At 39.3% G+C, this 15,464-nt stretch overlaps 1 non-coding gene across 1 annotated transcript; it reads right to left on the bottom strand.

The window, feature by feature from the left end:
- Positions 1-12,262: 12,262 nt before the first annotated feature.
- Positions 12,263-12,336, bottom strand: TRNAT-AGU (transfer RNA threonine (anticodon AGU)). Its single transcript has one exon. It is a non-coding gene; the product is annotated as a tRNA-Thr (tRNA).
- Positions 12,337-15,464: the final 3,128 nt, after the last annotated feature.

Genomic DNA, 15,464 nt, shown 5'->3' with positions numbered 1-15,464 from the left:
TACCAATACCTAAAATGTAGCTGCTATGGCTACTCCTTTTCATTCAAATTTGGCCCAGGCATTTCCTCAGAGGCTTTATTTGGTCCTAGAGAATTTAACTTGCATTCCACCTGTCCCAGGGGTGGTTGCTAACACTGATTTATGGCTTCATTTCCTTTATTTGTCTACTATAGTTATGTTTTTAGAGTTCCAGTGGCATGGTTTTGAGTATAAATTTCTGTTAAACCCATTCTGCACAAAGCATTGTACTTCTTATTCACTGCAATACCCTACGTAGTTTTAAAAGTCCTCATGATTTTCCGTATGAAAGTATCCTTCGAATCATTATGACAGCTAAAATCATTACTACCAACAATTCTTCCACATTTTTTTTCTCTAAATTCTCAATACATATTCATAGCACAGTGATTTTTGGGTTCATAAAAGAGCAAATTACAGCTTATTTCCCAAATGACTGCAAAGCTCTTCTTCACATGCACAGGCAGAAAAAACCAGCAAAAAATGTGGAAGTATGCATCAGTGAGGCTGTTCCACAGGAAGAATGAGAAAGGACATAAAGGAACACATGAGCTCACCTACAAAAGTCTCCCTATTTTTCACAGGGATAATACAGCCAGACTTATAGTATTGTATTAAGAAGGACATAAGGATGACAATGTATTGGCTCATCAGGACAATAATCTGTTCAGCTAATTTTACTAAATGTCAAGGAAGTCTAAAGCACCAGGAAACAGAAAAACCAACATGTGCTCACATGTGAATGTCAGGTCATTAGGCAGACTGTGTGCCAATGCTTATCATGAAAGGGATACAGGAACATAGACTCATCATACTAAATCATAAGGTCTGTTTCCATATACAAAAGGCTCTGCGCTCTTTGCAGTGTCACACCGAATAAACAAACACTATCTCTCTGGCACCTTAGCGATTCTACCAACTGTTCACAGCAACAGCAAGAATGGGTATTTATTGTGTAAACAGTGTCCAAAACACAAACTGGTAGCATGTCATCAGGAATGGTGGGCTAGTAGCTAGCAGGTGCAAAGATTTAATCTCTGTTCCTTGCTGCTTAGGCTATTTTTTAGTACTGAACAGTGTACAAAAATCTCTAAAAAGTAAAAGCTGTCTGAAGCATGCAAGTGAACTCTATCTGATTATTATAAACCTAGTAACATTTTGACAAATGAGAATGCTGATTCAGACCACGTTACTGAAAGAGATGAAGAAAACAAAAAAAAAAAAAAGAGGACAAGCATAAACCATGGAACAAAACTCAAGGGATTTGCAGAAGAATCAAAGCTGCTTCAACCTTCAATGGAGCTTAAAAACATTAAAAGTCAGGTTTTCTTTTGCATAAAGAAAACCCTGTAATCCAATATACCCTTTAACTGTGACTCAGTCTGTGCAGCCAGTTGTATGTTCTGACCAAAGCATGTAAATAAAAGGAGAGCCTGTGGCAAGTGGGCTGAAGAATGCAAAGGGAAAATCATTCAATAATTGTGTAAGAACCACGTTGTAAGAAAGTATCTGAATGAACAAGACAGCAGCCGTGTGGATTCATTCATACACAGTCTGTAAGTGTGCCTGGAGAGAAGTAAAAAAAAAAAAAAGAGGGGGGGGGCGGGGGGAGAGAGTATGAGGATAATTAGTGATTTAGAGGATCAAAACTCTTTTTAGAGAGCACAGGTACTTGTTTTCACAAAGCTTTCAAGAGATTTTTGAGAAATCCTTCACACAATTTAAGACCTGGACTATGTAACTGTACATGTTGTTACAACACAACATCATATGTAAATACGATGCCAAACAGAGACAGTAAAATATTTCTCAAAAACTGAAAGACAAAGTCCTGGAAAATGTGAGAAAATTCCTGCCCTTGCACTTCCCTTTTTCTGAAGGTAGAGTCATTCGAGATCCTCTTTCATATGCATCAACTTCTCACACGGGGTCAATGGCACTCCCCTGAGCTGACATTTGTTTATTTATCCTTGAGGCCAACAGTAGCATGACTGCCTGCACTACTGCCCCGAGATGTCAACCCTTCCCAGAGTATTTAGGTGGCTGCCAAAACATTCCAGTTATTCCCTTAATTGACTGGGAGACGAAGGTGCTAGATAGAGAAGCCAACCAAATTAATGAAAAATATTATTTTAACAGAAATAAGGAAACAAGATTGAAAAAAATGCAATAGAACAACTTAAGGTAATATCCACCACTACCTGGAGTAGCAGGCAGATGAACAAGAATGTCACAAAACAGTATCTACTTACATTCAGAATTATATGAAAGTATATACTTTCCTAAATATATAATTCCTGCACAGAGTTCTTAGTCTGGGAAATCTCAAATGTAAACAGATATTCCAGAGGGGCTGAGGTGGGAGGAGGAGGGAGAATACTGCAACAGGCAACCATAATAAAACCCAATTTATACATGGGTTTCTCTATACTTATACATTACACATTTAAGAATTCTCTTAAACAGAAAGCAGTCAAGCTGGTAGACAGAACCAGCAGGGTCACAAATTCTAAATTAAAAGTAGCTAACAGAAAAGTACTTTGATCTTGTACAGATTTGAGAGGAGTTCAGGGTAATGCAGTATACATACCACAGAAATTCCCATGATACCCAGACTGGCATATGCATTTACAGCCATCAGTGTTCAAATATCCTTCATTGTAGCACTTTTTCCCATGGCAGCATATTATTTGGTTTGTCCGTGTTCGGGGAGGTGCTGTGGAGATTAAATCAGTTTTAAAACCTATTTGAATAAAAGAATAAGTATTTATTTATACTTTCATTTGTATTCGCTTTGCCAGAATCATTTACAGACAGGTTGTGTTGATTTTTCAGTTACTAACTCATCCAACCAGTTGTTTTGGGAGTTCACTGTAATTAGCTTTTATGAATCTATCATTATTCACAGACCATCTTGGAACAAATGAACAAAAATATTTGTATGCATTTATGTTGTTGAGTACTAAAAATATGGCAGCTCATATATAATTTTTATGCAACTTAGGAAAACTTATCCATTTTAAAATATTAGTCTGCTGCAGTAACTTGTCAACTTTCATAAGTGACAATAATTACGACAATTGTTTTTTTTAAATCTTACTTATGCAATACTCTTCTGCTCTAACTACAAAAAAGAACAGTGGTAGTTACGGTCACAAAAATGGCATATTACTAGCTTGGAAAAAAAATAGTGATCCAAAGAGATAACATTTAATGTCATTGTTTCACTAGCTAATATGGTATTGATCCATTTCCACAGCCACAGGTGTAGCAATCACAAATTCAATTCTTCTTGTTTCCCCTATTGCAAAGAACTTTTGTGTTGTGATTAGTTCATTTGTTCTCAATCCTACGTTCACTGAACTTAATGGCAAAGCAGTGCCCACTGATTGCAACGATTGAGGTATGAATCACAAAGGTTTCCTATTTCTCAAAAGCGAGGCAAACTAGCAAATATTTAACTGCCAAGCAATTTTAAATATTTCATCCCATGTCTATAGATTTACTGAAAGTACAGTAATCCCAGTTGGAAACAATTACAATTACTCACTGCAGTGCCCACATTTAGCTCAGCACAAGTCTAGCTGTATTTGCGGGTAATTTACTTGATGCATTCCAGCACAGAAGGGCTCATTAGAATTTCTGCTAAGCTCTGTAGTGTCCAGAGTCAGGGGACAGAAAGTTAATGCAAAAAACATTAGTGATACATAAATCTTGATGTGCAAGCATTCACAATTTTAATATTACCACAATATAACTTTGTTTCAGAAATATTTGTATTTACTGAATAAAACATGCTCTCTTTCTTACAGGCAATTGTCATTCCAACAGTCATTACTGAATATTCTTCCTGAAGTTCTTCACAGGGAGGAACAGACACAGAGCAAAGATCTGGATCAATTTCAGATTGTAGAGTACCCACCAGAAGCTCTGCAGCCAAATTAGCTATGATCAGTGCCAGGCAGGCCTAAAGCCAGTGGTGCCAAGACAGCCCCAAATCTATTTTTATGTTCTCCTGAGGGCCCCGCGTTCAGAGTTGCTGAAATACGGAAACCAGCATCAGCTGCCTAATCAATTTATGTGAAATCATTTGGAAATTATTAAGTCAGAGATTCAACAAGATGGTATCAAAGGAACCGACTAAATCCTTCTCTTATTTCTAGTCATGTAACACCGAATTTGGACCACTGCATCTAAACTACAGTGTTATGGGTCTTACTAGCCACCTTTTTAAGAGATAGGGTAGCTCAGAGCAGCCTTGGGCTCTAATCATTCCAAATTTCTGTTTACAACTACTAATTCATTAATTCCTCCCTAATCTTCCAGATTCTGTTTCCACAGACCACAGCCAGAGGGACTGCCAGAAGAAACGGCAATTGACCTCATGGGAAACAACATTAAAGGAGCACATGAAGTTCACCCTGTTCTTGCCATCTTAGAACAGGGGCAGATTTTGGCCCTGGCAACCAAGGCAGTACACTCATTTTGACCAAGTGCCCCAAGTTAACTATTCACCAAATGGTTTATTTTTCTGGGTAGTCAAAGAACTGCAGGACACTGTGTATCTTTTCTGCTGGTCAGAGTCAAGAAGTAGAAATCTTGAGCATTATTTTTTTCTCATTCAATATGCAAACCTTACATACTCTAATTTCATTTAAGGAATTTGCTAGAAATACCTTGGATACATTTTCTCAGGCAAAAGAAAAGGATATCATGTGACAATGGTACCTGAACAGTTTGCATAATCCCAACCTTCATCACACATGGACATGCAGTTACAGTCATTAAGGACACACAGCTCTAACACTTCAAAGGACAATCTATTAGAAAACAAAAGAATCAACTTTAGAACTCAGCTAATACAGATAATACTGTACAAGGATTTGGTTCGGGTTGCTTTAAAGGTAGGGAAATAACAGGATACTGGTATCCTGCTCAATTAAGATTATGCATTAATGCATATTTATTATATAAAGATAACTCAAATGACCGTGAGAAGCACCGAATAAAAGATCATAACCCACACCAGAGAAAAAACTGAGTGACTCTGTTTTGCCTGAAAATGACATGCAAATTAAATGTTAATTTAACAAAAATAAAAGTCTAGTACTGAAAATAATAGCCACCCAGGGCTGGCCAAACAGAACTGAGTTAATGTGTTATTTGACAATTTCTGTTACTGACAGCAAATATTTATTCTAACAAAAAAGCACTATATATAATGTAATTCATCAGAAATAAACACACAAAGTTAATTGAATAGTTTAAATCAGACATTTTTCCAAATATTAACCCAAATCTGTAATAATTAGGTACACTATACTATATTATTTCTGGGCTATGATGTTCTAGTATGTTCATTCAGTGAAATATGTCAAATTAAATTATAGGTATAAATGGTCATATTATTTGCTCTTGCAATAATTTTGACCATTACATTTCTCTATCATGGGAGAAAAAAAAAAAAGAGAGGAAGATTTTTAATGTACATAGCATACACACTAAAAAGCACATTTGTTTAAAAAAATCATCTAGAAACAATACCTAATCAACCTTTCTGTCATAAAAAAGCTGTAATTCAGACAATTTCAAAATACTTCTTGTCTTAAGATATTATCAAGAGATTTTCAGAAAAACTCAGCACTCAACAGTTTCCATTGACAACAATGAGCTCAACACATGCTTTGGCAGGAGTAACATGAGGGCTGACTGTGTTTAGCCGTATGTAAGTGAAGAATAATCATAACCACTACAGCAGATAAGGACAGACCTGGTTGTTTTGATGGCACTGCACAGTTAATAACACAGGAAAAACTCTACCCACACAGCTTGGGTTGAATCATCTTTTCCTCCCTTCATTATGAATCAGATTCTTTATTATCTTTTTATTGAATGAAAACCTGACTACAGCACAGTCAGTGGGAGTTTTGCCATTGACGTCAGTGGGTCAATTCTTGATTACCTCACCAACTAATATTAAAAATATCCTTGTATATTTAAATCTCAATCATAGCTTAACTACAGTTTTTTTGACGGAAAGAAAAGACCTGTTGCAAAACGAAAGACAGATGCCTCCCTGTTTCATATACCTCAGGCATTATCTTTTAAACAACTTAGAACAGAGATAAATTGCTGGCTTTTCTGTGGTTGCTGAATGCATTTAAACTTGCATGCTGGCCTTTTCAACACATGAAACAGAAGTTCCCACAACCACGTTAGTAGTACGTATGTGCCCGTGCAATCTGTGCAATCTCAGGTCTCCAGGATTAAAAAAGCAATGTCCTGGAACAAGGCTCATGCAGATGAACCCGGAGCAAAGCACCCACCTGCAGGAATCGTGCTGCAGGTTCCACAGGTCCATCTGCAACATCTGCACCTCACTACCTTAATTATAATGAAAGAGACGTACAGAGACTGAGAAGCAACCACAGCCATTAATAAATACCTTCAAAATAGACTGAATTTCAGCTCATTTGAAGATCTAAAGGCTCTTTGGCCAAAAAGGAATGCTACGTGTCAGAGGCCTTAACATTGTAGATTTTATTTCATAGGGGTTAACAACACTCACACTTTGCTCAAGGTAATTGTTTTTAAAATAGTTCTCAAAATTAACAATAAGGCTATATACATGTAATAGAGACGTGTATTTCTTACTACAAATTCCATCTTCACACCACCTGGATCACAGTTAGGACATGGGTCTCCTGTGATATCAGGCTACATAGTTTTCAAATCTATATTACTCCTACGCAAAAAAAAAAAAATATATAAAAATTAATTTTTATGTATACACATTTGTTAATTAATTTATCACAGAATCACACAATGTTAGGGGTTGGACGAGACCTCAAAAGATCATCTAGTCCAACCCCCCTGCCAGAGCAGGACCACTGAGAGTAGATCACACAGGAACGCGTCCAGGTGGGTTTTGAATGTCAGAAGTCAAGCTGAAAATGAACTGCATTGTAATGGTTTCACCATCTAATAAAACAATCCAAATTGCCAAGATAGGCAATGTACATTTAAAACATGCGAAGTGAAAACACCTTCAAGAAAACAAACTTCTGAAAATAAGCCAAGTGTACCTAATGAAATAATATTTTTCAGAGCGGTCAAAGAACATCTCCAAAACTGCCTCACTTCTCCCAGTGGTCCCACAGAACCCCACATTTTAGATTTTGGCCTTTTGGATGAAAAATTCTCCGTTCTGCTGCAGGAAGGCAGACAACTTGCAATTTTCTAGCTAACCTGTCTCCCTGCTTGAAGAATCTTGGTTTCCATTCTGAACTGAGACACAACCAAGCTTTCAAAAACTTTTTTTTTTTTTCCCCGATTCAGGTGTAGTTACGAGCTGGGTTGACTGGAGAATGCAGCAACACAGGTCCTAAATGGGAAGAATCTAAATTGCTCAGTGCCTGTCTCTTACTCTCGCTGCTGTTGCCCTCTGTTGTGTTTTCTGTCTTTTAAGTGACATGGGGTATCTGTCTCTAAGTTCACAGGCTGGTTTTACCTCCATAAAGGTCTGGACTATAAATATCAATAGCAGAATACACGAGGGACTGATCTGCTGGATGATGGGGTCAAGTCACTTTCTTCTCAACAAGACACACTAACGTCACTGCTTATTTTGTAAGAACAGACAACGAAAATATTTCAACAAGCCTACAAGTAACATGTATAATTTCTGCCAATTACTTACAAATTAAACCATCCATATCAACACTTTCTACAAGCAGCAAAGTAGTAACTGGAAAATGCCTTTGTTTTCCAACATGCAGACTACAGTATCCCAAACAGTTCCCCCCACCACCCCAAAGTTCAGAGCTGACATGTTACACACTGACAAATCCTTTCATGACACAGACATCACATCACATTATACAGGCAAGACACCATGTCACTGGACATGCCTGTCGAAGCATGACACATCACAGAACAGCGTGTCAGGAAATATGAAAGGGCAGTTTTACAAACTGGGGTTAACAGGCAATGTGGCTTCACTCGACGTTTTCATCAAAGGTTTTCAATCAAATCTTTGTGACTAACATGCAGGCAGCAATGCCAGCTCACAGGCAAACTGGAAAATATCTTCCCCTAAGCCTGTAGTTGCTGCTGCAATAAACAGCCACTAAACATCTGACTGCCTCTAATATTTTCCTTCTTTAGGCGACTGTCCCCATGATAAAGATGTCTCCAATATGCACATCTGCCTGCAGGAGTCACTTCACTTTTTCCTATTCACAGACATGGAGAAATGAAAAATTAAATTTGATCACATCTGTATGTGAGAGTTCAAGACCCTGAGCTGGAAATCACCAGAGGCTGGTACGGTATTCTGGCAGAATATCACTGCATGTTTGCCCTGTGCTTATGTTCTGCCCTAGACATGTGCTATGGGCTACAGTTATAGAGAGGACACAGGGCTAAATCCACCCTTGGTCTGATTTAATTTCAGCATAGTTTTTTTCTTATGTTAAGCGATACTTAACACACTCAACTTCATTGAGTCAGCAGCAGGGAGTCACCATGATAAATGTGATAAATTCCGGATACAATTTCACAGAACAAGCTGGTGATGAAACTCCTAAGAAAATTATTAGTCACAACAGCACAGGAGTTAGATCTTCTGGAGCAATTCCTGCCACTTTGAGAATTCTTTACAATGTCAGGTACTGGCTTTTTATTTCACATTATTTTTATGTAAATGCTAAGCTATTGAGATACTACTTCACATGTTACTCTTCTATAGCACCTTGATAGAATTTCAGCAGCTGATTCTCAAGAACAGGTTAGTTTCGTGCTCCTAATGCAGCTAGAAACCAGTAACAGGTACAAATTATGGAGTTTTTGGCAACTGTCTAAGGTAAAAGCTTATTAAAAATACACTTAACAGGATAACTTAAATTTATTACCCTACAGCTCTTTAGAGGTACTGTATATGCTGTGGTTAAGTCAAATAAAGTATGCTAATATATCATCTTTTTCCACCACTGCTGTACACCTTACACATGAAAGTCAAATATTAAGTGTTCAAAATACATCAGACACCAAAAGAGAAAAGGTGCAGCAGCAGCTGAGAACAAAGCTAGAATCTAACCTCTCAAAATGTAGTTCCTGGGCTTTAAGAGTCATTTGGCCCAATCCAGAGATCTATAAAGCAGTGTTATTTCAATAGTTTAGTCTCCTATTTAAAAAACAAATATTCTAATTCAAACACATTTTCCAGTGATGTAGCTGCTGTTAGAAAACAAGAGGAAACATGCTTATTTTGTGAATATACAAGGCAGTCAGACTTCTTCTCTCTTTCTCACCTCAGAAAATTTGCCACCACTGGGATAAAGCATGAAAAGCTGTAAGAATACAAAACTGTCTTCCAATTACGTACATAAAAAGATATTTTATTTATTCATCTAAAGTTAATTTTTAAGGCTTTCATAAAAGCCTGGAACTATGGTCTTTTGTATTCCAGATGGAAAGTGTTTTATTAGATTAATTCAAACCAAGGCTTAACTTTCAACTCATCACACATGATAATGCCATGTGAAAACCATTAAGCAGGTTCAGGCCAGAGCACTGGTATACCTGGTCCATACTGGAGTCACCTGTCCAAAGTTCTTTTGGGATGTATTTTGCATGTTTTGCATTTAAACTACGCAACAGCAAGTCAAAGGCAGGTGTCATACAAACAGCCAGTGAAGATACAGAGGCGACATATTTAATTATAAAAACTCTGCCTGTCTAAAACAAGAATCTTTTTGCCAAGACTGCGACAGCACTGTACTGCTTCCATGGGGCTTTGATTACAGACTACTTTGAACAATCCAGAGCCTCCTGACCTGTTCGTGAATCCACGTCTCGGGTATTGTGTCCTTGCTCACACAAGCTAGAAAATTAAGGTAAACACGAGTAATGATTAAGGAACCACCGTGCATTTTAGGAACCATTAGAGAAAATCATGCTTAAATTGCCTATGTGTAATGTCCACAGAGAGGACCCAAACATGCTCGAGAACTTATACTGTTTACTTCATTCCAGATCTTCAAAGGCAGGAGGATTTGCTCTCCCAGCTTAAATAACTGAACAGTATACTTGCTATTGGCAATTAAATTATTCTTTGGTTCCACTTTAGTATGATTTCAGAGATCCATTACAGCTCTAAAACGTTCAATACTGTATGCTCTGTGGATAAAAGGACCAGAGCACAATTAACAATTTTAGGGATTTGTGTCTGTCGCAAGAATTTGGTCAGGGTCGTATGCAAGTTCCTATAATACACTTTTACAAGAGGTTATAGTTTATTATATTTAACATGCGAGGATTCCCTGTCTTTACCAGGTGTTAATTTGTCCCATTTGAAGGAGGCAGTCATTATGGGAACACATTGTAAGAAATATGGTATGCATCCTTCTTTCTTACAGACTGTGGCCATTTAGTTTAGGCTTGACATCAAAAAAACAGCTTTTTTTTTTTTTTACAATTAGAAATATCGTAAAGTATTTTCTAAAAACTCATCATAAGCTACCTATTACACTTACCTCTTCTCAGGCAATATCAATCATATATTCATATAATAATCACACATCTTCATGCAATATTTTGAGATTAAAATAGGAAAAGTATCTTGACAGAAAAATACCATCCTGGAAAAACATGTATTACATATATGTCTGTAGGCGAGCACAAAATAATCTGAGTAGCTAATAAGCACCTTCAGCAAGAAGACTGTCACAGTCCTACACACTAAATTTTCAAATAACACCTTTATTTAAACCCTTCACAAGTTTTATTTGCAACTTGATTTTTTACCTATCAATGAGATTAAGTCAGTCGGGCCCCTCTTCCCAGAAACAGTCCAAACGCATCTGTGAATGTTGCCAGCACTATTGAAGAGGCTTAGCACCAGCATGATCTAACTGCAGAATGACTGGGCTTACTGAGAAGAAAAATAAAAACATGGCTTTAATATCGATTTTATCCAAAAGCTTAAAGAGCTTCATACAACATTAATTAACTCTCCCAGCAACTCTGTAAGTTCAGTATTATTGTAATTTTGCAGATGGCAAAAGAGATCACAAGTTAAGAGCAGCGTGTCCAGTGCCAAGGAGCAGTTGAGGAGCAAAGAACAGGTCTCTTGATACACAAGGCCAGTCTGACCACACACGCTCTTGCTTGTTGGGAATTAAAACAGACCACGCTTGATTAGGTGTGTATTTTCAAATACAAAATTGCGAATACCAGTAGCATAGCAGCATAAGGGCCAGAAGGTCTATGAGCACCACTTGCTATATTTTAGGACAGTTGATGACATGACTGTATACATACACATATATACAACTGCCTTACTTCACTGGTTATTGATGTGATGGTGTAAAATTTGGGTGAGAAGTGGGAGAAGGAAATGTATTCAGCTCACATTAAAAATAAAAATGCAAATATTTATGCAGACAGGTGTTACTGCCTGCTACCTGGCAAACTACATATAATCTTCAATGTAGTTTTAACTCTATTGACAAATCTTGACTTTAGATTTAAGTTCATTTGGCCCATTGTCACATGTAAATGTAAAAGAAAAAAAAACAAAACCAAAAAAGCCATACACACTCAACATGCACATTTCGCTTAAGCGCTGGTGATTTGTTTAGCAGTCCTAAATACCTTAGGAACTTATCTTTGTAGAATCTCACATGATAAATAATACAGAATCTTTTTGGCATGACTTATATTCTGGTATTTTAACAGAGGTTTGTTTTTTATCACACGCATCACAACACTTAACACAACTTCCACTCGGAAAAACCAGACTTTAGGTAATAGAAGCAAATAAGAAGCGGTGAAGGGCAGGTGTCGGTGCTGCTGGGCGCCCAAAGCCCCAGCGTCAGACACTCAGCCATACGCACCCGAACTGTAAGAGGGGAAGGGGAAAAAAAAAAAAAAAAAAGAAAGAAAGAATGGCTGCGTTTACCTAACTGAGGGGCTACTGAAGTTCTGGAGACAAGAAAAAAATAAATTTGAGAGGCATTTTCTCGGCCCTATACGAAAACCGGCCCGGGGCGGCGGGGAGTGCCCTCGGCTGTGCAGGGTGCAGCGGGCGGCCCAGCCTGACTGGCGGCGTCTCCACTCTCACGCCTGTACATGGGATTTTCCCCCCCATCGCAGCGCAGCTGCAGCCCCGCGGCCCCGGCGCAGCCCCGTCCCGCAGCGGCGGAGCCGTGCCCGCCGGCAAAAAGCGCGCGCCGCCCCGCGCAGGCACCGCTGGGATTCGAACCCAGGATCTCCTGTTTACTAGACAGGCGCTTTAACCAACTAAGCCACGGCGCCGGGCGATAGGCGCAACCTCCGCGCCGCCCCAATACAGCGGTCCGGAACCCGCCGCCCTGCCCGCGGCCCCGGTACCACCGCCAGCGCCGCCGCCCGGCCCGGCCCGACTGCCCTCGCAGGCCGAGGCAGCGGACGCGGTCCCGCTGCCGGCCCGGCTCCGGCCAAGGCCCCGACGCGCGGCTGCAGCGCGGGAGGACGAACCGCGCCTGGTGCCGCAGCTGAGAACCGCGGGAAGGGGGCGGCCGCTGCCCGTTCTCTGTGCGCGACCGCGCACCGCACACACGCGTCAGCCTTTGGTTTGGCACAACGCAGGTAAAGGCTGAAGGAAATAGATAAACGTCAGCATTTCAAAAAACCATTGAGGCGAGATTGCTTACGGGTAGGCTCCAGTCCGGCCTCATCCCACAGCGCCTCGACTGCCCAGGGCTCCCAGCAGAAGATACCAGGGGAAGATCGGACCTCGGTCACGTGCTGCAGTCACCTATAACGATGCAAAAATTAAACTGCAATATGCGTAACCACACTCTGCTTATGTGCTGTGTGATCTGTGCACACACATAGCGCCAGAGGGCCTGACCGAACACGCACGTGTTCGTACAAGCAAAACCACCAGAAAAAGCGCTCTGGGCAGCTCCCTGCGATTGTTCACACCGATTTCATGCTGCCGCCAGTAGAACGCCGTCCCCGAGGGCCGCAGCCCCTCGCTGTGCCAGGATGGTGTCACCGGGTGGGCAGGAGCCACCAGTGAACACGGAGCCTGGCTGCGACCCAGGCCTTCGGAACGGATCGGCTTTGTGCGCAGACCCTGCTACATGGCTGGGGCGTCCTCAGAACCCGCAAAGGGCAGAGATTGCTTTGGCAGCTTAGCGGGCATCGAAGGCATATTTACAGCCCAATTATGGATGTATTCTGCAAATAACTCCTACAGGAGGGTGGCCACACTGACTTGGTCAAACAGAGTCTTACAACTTTCTCATCAGATAAGAACGGGGACTGAGTGCATTAGTCAAACTACAGGGCTACAGGAGCCAGAAAAAACTGCAGATAAATCTCCAGCTTATGAATTGTCTGTAATCATCACATGCTCTGTAAAACCCACACGGCATACAAATATGAGCCTACTGCTGCAGGTGAGATCAGTTCAGCACTGAAGACAAGCTGACTCACGTGGCACCCAAGCACTAAACAGTGATGGTAATGGACACAAACCAGCAATAAGTATTAAAGCTTACTGATTTTATTAAAAATAGAATGTAAGAATTCATTTGTCCTTGTTTTTCCTCAATTTGGGAAACAGAAAAAGGATTCATTCAAAAGAAATTTTCCAACCTATTCACATCATTACTGCAAAATGAATCAAGCTTTTATTTTCTGGGTTTTTTTTCTGTTTCGGCAGAAAAAAATGGAGCTTTGATTTTTCCAGCTGAAAAGGGTAAAGCAACAAAGAACACTTTCAATTCTAATATTACATTAATTATTCTAGGACTAATCTTTTCTAACATACAGAAATTAGTTCAGTATTAACTACATTAAAGCTAAATTAATTCAGCTATAAAACATGCACATTTTGTGTGATCTGTTTAAAAAAAAAAAAACAAACATGAGGAGCATAGACACAGCATTTTCTTCTAGCCTCTATAACAAAACAATAATATTTAATTAAGGAGTAGAAGGGAAAAGAATGCTGGAAAATAATACAATTTATCACCTGATACTTATTCAAAGCCATAAATCTTCATAAAACATATTCTTCCCTAGAAAAAATTTTCATTTAACCTCGGATTCAAGTGTAATTGTTGCTACACAATTCCTGTACTTTAAACAAGAGAAAAAAAATCAACCTACTTCAATTTCTTTGTCTTCCACAGCTTAACTGCATTCCAGGCTGTCACATGCCCAGTTCCAACCATTTTCCCCACTTTAGGCTCCTGTTAGAAAGAAATGTTGAAGAGGTTGAAAACACTATTTTTAGAAAGAAGACTTCCAAATATTTTGAAACAGTTAATCTTTTATTAATTGACATTCGGACATAGACTGAATAGATATAATCCTCTCAGAGTTGCTCCTAAGACAGGGTAGAAAAACCACGTTCCTTGTTGGAGGGAGCCTTTGTCGCACAGAATTAACTTGTGCTGCATCATGTCAGACGTGAACCACAACTTACTCTCAATGCCTGAAAGCTCCTTTACCAAATTTTTGTAAGGGGTAGAGCCAACAAGTTAGAAAAAAGTTCATGGTCTTACTCGTGGTTTTACTGACAAAACTCTTTCTGATGTCCACTGACAGCAAAGATTCTTTGTTTGCCATAGTGAAGAATGCTTTAGCTAAAGGATGGAAGGAAACCTGTCAATCATTTACATATCCACACATTTTATTCAGTAAATTGAACTTGGAACTAGTGTATTCATTTTAAATTATTTAAAGTTTCGCAAAGGACAAGTAAGTAATTTTACTGTCTAGTACCATGCAGCATAAATAATATTTCTACTCCTGGGGATTTTATTCTTTACCTGATACATCACAGCTATTTAATGGATTAGTACAATGTATTTCATTATTCTCCATGCAGAATACTATGGTAGAGCCAGGTTAGAGGAAAGCCTTAGCTTTATGCGTGTATTACATAAAGACGTACAGACACTCCATTTATACTGAAAAGTGTTAACATCCCAAGACCACTAGATTAATTTAAAGATCAGAAGTAGTGGGAGGTGGCAATGGCAAAATTTTTCTCACTGAAATGAGACAGACGACAGAATACACACATGGATATTGTTTCAGAGTCACTATGTTGCAGGCATAAGAAAGGTTTTTCACATTCTTCACACTGGTGTAAATATAAGAAAAAATGGCATCTCAGTTAATCAAGTGTGACAGATGTGCTTTATGTCGCTTATGAAGGTACAGCTCCATATGCACACATACATCCAGGCCTGACTTTTGAGATGCACTGACTGCGTATAGCTGTCGTAAACTTGGCACAAATAGTGCTGCTCAAAATCCATTCCTGTGATGGTTTGGAGGGGGTTTTTATGTGGTTGTCAAGAGTTTTTAATTTTACGTGAACTCTGAACTTATTTTTTTCAACTAATACAGTATCATACTTTACTTTTTGGGTGGCTTGATGG

The sequence above is a fragment of the Leptosomus discolor genome, chromosome 8 (assembly GCF_034619465.1).
Source record: "Leptosomus discolor isolate bLepDis1 chromosome 8, bLepDis1.hap2, whole genome shotgun sequence".
NCBI lineage: Eukaryota > Metazoa > Chordata > Aves > Leptosomiformes > Leptosomidae > Leptosomus > Leptosomus discolor.
The sequence above is the reverse complement of the archived record's forward strand: the minus strand, read 5'-3'. Positions and strand labels throughout refer to the sequence as shown.